The following is a 4,473-nucleotide window of genomic DNA, read 5'->3' on the forward strand; positions in this document are numbered from 1 at the left end:
ATCGACGGCGGCGGACGGTGGAGCCCGAGGAGGAAGACGATGGCGATGGAGGCGATGCAGGCCGTTCGAAGGTGCGTGGCTCGATGGAGAGGACGAGGACGATGGCTAGAAGCTGTTGGACTTGTCGGAGAGGCGAGGCCGTGGCGGTGGGCGCGGCAACGGCGTGCGGCGGCGACGGTGGTGCTTGGGCGTTCACGGGAGAGGGCGACAGAAGTGGGGAAGAGGACTGGAGAGAGCGAGAGAGGCCTGGGGGGTTGCGTGGCGTCGTTCACGGCGGCCAGGGCATCGAGGAAGAGGCCAGGCAGGCAGCTCGCGTGGCGTGCGGAGCGTGCGCGTGCGCCAGACACATGCCTCCTACTGGAGCGAGGAGGGGGACGGTGCGGTGGCCGGTGGGTTGGGCCGGCTGCTGGGCCAAGCTAGGATGCACAGTGCCGGGCTGCATAGATATGTGGCCCAGGCAAGTTTCTTTCTATTTTTGTTTTGTTTTCTATTTTCTGACATTTGTTTCTGCTTAAAAATAATACTAAACTAATTTATTTTGATATGCCAATTTTTGTAGGAGCTAATGGTATTATTCCAGAGCTCCTCAACAACTAGCATAAGTTTTGGACATATATTAATATATAACATATATATATCCAAAGAAAATAATTATGCATTAATTCCAAATGGCCGAAATAAGTATTTATGAGCTCCTAAAAATATTTGTTAGAATTTTACCTCTGACCAATATTTTCAGAGAGCAACATGAACATTTTCTTGGACCTTTTTGGAGCAATTTGTATCTGGGTCATTTCCAGAAATAATTTCTGAGGGTTTCACAAATCCCCATTTCAAATTTAAATGGTATTGAAACATGATGCACACATGACTAGCTAGTCTAGGTCATACCACAACTAGGGATGTGACAGACCCGAGGAGTTGGCTTGCAATTCTTCATATTTGGCTGTGATATGACCGGCATATAGTTGTACAACGGATTGCTGGAATATGTTGAATCTCGGCGGGTTATAAATGACCTTGTCCATTGATCCGTCTGATGTAGGAAAGGGCCATAGTTTGATGGTCTCCTTTGCAATTATGAATTCTGCATAAGAAATTGCACAAACAAGAGTAATTGTTCTCGAAGAAAATAAGAATGTATCAATAGAAACTTGACAGGATGGATTTCACCTGATATGTTTTATCAAGAGCATCACCTATAGGGTTGCAACAACGATGACAGAGGTGGCGGCATAAAACGTGGCACTGAGCGATTCAGAAGGGATCCTCTGGGTAATGTTTGGCCATTGTTTTTTTCAACACACGCACAGGACGCATCTGGAGAGAAACAGGCGCAGTGAGGCAGCGGTCAGGCACAATTGATTGATTCGAGGCGGAAATGACCCGGAGCATAGCGGAGCTGCAACCCCGTGGTAGACGGCTTGACGCTGGGAGCGGTGACTTGAAGGCGCAAGGTTGCTACCTCTTGAGCACTGCGTTGGTTTTCCCTTGAATAGGAAAGGGTGATGCAGCAAAGTAGCGGAAGTATTTCCCTTAGTTTTTGAGAACCAAGGTAACTCAAATCCAAGTAAGGAGATCACGCTCGAGTCCACGCACCTAACAAAACAAATAAAACCTCACTACCAATCGATAAAGGGTTGTCAATCCCTTCACGATCACTTACGAGAGTGAGATCTGATAGATATGATAAGATAATGATTTTTTGTATTTTTATGATAAAGGAAATAAAGATGCAAAGTAAAAAAATGGCATAGAAATAACTAAGTATTGGAATATTTAATATGATGGAAGATAGACCGGGGCATAGGTTTCACTAGTGGCTTCTCTCAGAGCATAAGTATTACGGTGGGGAACGAATTACTGTCGAGCAATTTGATAGAATTGAGCATAGTTATGAGATATCTAGGTTATGATCCATGTATATAGGCATTACGTCCGTGACAAGTAGACCGAAATGATTATGCATCTACTACTATTACTCCACACATCGACCGCTATCTAGCATGCATCTAGAGTATTAAGTTCATAAGAATAGAGTAATGCTTTAAGGAAGATGACATGATGTAGAGGGATAAACTCATGCAATATGATATAAACCCCATATTTTTATCCTCGATGGCAACAATACAATACGTGTCGGTTCCCTTTCTGTCACTGGGATCGAGCACCGCAAGATTGAACCCAAAGCTAAGCACTTCTCCCATTGCAAGAAAGATCAATCTAGTAGGCCAAACCAAACTGATAATTCAAAGAGACTTGCAAAGATAAACCAATCATACATGAAAGAATTCAGAGGAGAGTCAAATATTGTTCATAGATAAACTTGATCATAAACCCACAATTCATCGATCTCAACAAACACACCGCAAAAGAAGATTACATCGAATAGATCTCCAAGAAGATCGAGGAGAACTTTGTATGGAGATCCAAAGAGAGACAAGAAGCCATCTAGCTAATAACTATGGACCCGAAGGTATGAAGTAAACTACTCACACATCACTGGAGAGGCCATGGAGTTGATGTAGAGGCCCTCTGATCAATGCCCCCTCCGGCGGAGCTCCGAAAAAAGGCCCCAAGATGGGATCTCTCGGGTACAGAAGGTTGTGGTGGTGGAATTAGGTTTTCGTGTTGATCCTGGATGTTTGGGGGTAAGGGGATATAAATAGGAGGAAGAATTACGTCGGTGGAGCAACGTGGGGACCACGAGGGAGGCGGGCGCGCTTAGGGGGGGGGGGAGGCGCGCCCCTGCCTCATGGCCTCCTCGATTGTTTCTTGACGCCCACTCCAAGTCTCATGGATCATGTTTGTTGAGAAAATCACGTTCCCGAAGGTTTCATTCCGTTTGGACTCCGTTTGATATCCCTTTTCGGCGAAACCCTAAAATAGGCAAAAAACAGCAATTTGGGCTGGGCCTCTGGTTTGTAGGTTAGTCCCAAAAATGATATAAAAGTGTAAAATAAAGCCCATTGACATCCAAAATATATTATATAATAGCATGGAGCAATCAACAATTATAGATACGTTGGAGACTTATCAAGCATCCCCAAGCTTAATTCCTACTCGTCCTCGAGTAGGTAAATGATAAAAGAAGAATTTTTGATGTGGAATGTTTTCTAACATATTTCTCAATGTAATTTTTCTTTATTGTGGCATGAATGTTCAGATCCAAAAGATTCAAGATAAAAGTTTAATATTGACATAGAAGTAATAATACTTCAAGCATACTAACTAAGAAATTATGTCTTCTTAGAATAACATGGCCAAAGAAAGTTATCCCTACAAAATCATATAGTCTGGCTATGCTCTATCTTCACCACACAAAATATTTAAATCATGCACAACCCCGATGACAAGCCAAGCAATTGTTTCATACTTTTGATGTTCTCAAACTTTTTCAATCTTCACGCAATATATGAGCGTGAGCCATGGATATAACACTATATGTGGAATAGAATGGTGGTTGTGGAGAAGACAAAAAAAAGGAGAAGATAGTCTCACATCAACTAGGTGTATCAACGGGCTATGGAGATGCCCATCAATAGATATCGATGTGAGTGAGTAGGGATTGCCATGCAACGAATGCACTAGAGCTATAAGTGTATGAAAGCTCAAAAAAAGAAACTAAGTGGGCGTGCATCCAACTCGCTTGCTCATGAAGACCTAGGGCATTTTGAGGAAGCCCATCATTGGAATATACAAGCCAAGTTCTATAATGAAAAATTCCCACTAGTATATGAAAGTGATATCATAGGAGACTCTCTATCATGAAGATCATGGTGCTACTTTAAAGCACAAGTGTGGAAAAAGGATAGTAGCATTGTCCCTTCTCTCTTTCTCTCTCATTTTTTTATTTTTTTATTTGGGCCTTCTTTTTTTATGGCCTCTTTTTTCCCTTTTTTTATTTTTTGTCCGAAGTCTCATCCGACTTGTGGGGGAATCATAGTCTCCATCATCCTTTCCTCACTTGGGACAATGCTCTAATAATGATGATCATCACACTTTATTTACTTACAACTCAAGAATTACAACTCAATACTTAGAACAAAATATGACTCTATGTGAATGCCTCCGGTCAGTGTACCGGGATGTGCAATGATGCATGAGTGACATGTATGAAGAATTATGAACGGTGGCTTTGCCACAAATACGATGTCAACTACATGATCATGCAAGCAATATGACAATGATGAAGCGTGTCATAATAACGGAACGGTGGAAAGTTGCATGGCAATATATCTCGGAATGTCTATGGAAATGCCATAATAGGTAGTTATGGTGGATGTTTTGAGGAAGGTATATGGTGGGTTTAAGATACCGGCGAAAAGTGCACGGTATTAGAGAGCCTAGCAATGGTGGAAGGGTGAGAGTGTGTATAATCCATTGACTCAACATTAGTCATAAAGAACTCACATACTTATTGCAAAAATCTACAAGTTATCAAAGCAAAGTATTACGCGCATGCTCCTAGGG

This window comes from Triticum urartu, chromosome 1, assembly GCF_003073215.2.
Source record: "Triticum urartu cultivar G1812 chromosome 1, Tu2.1, whole genome shotgun sequence".
Taxonomy (NCBI): Eukaryota; Viridiplantae; Streptophyta; class Magnoliopsida; order Poales; family Poaceae; genus Triticum; species Triticum urartu.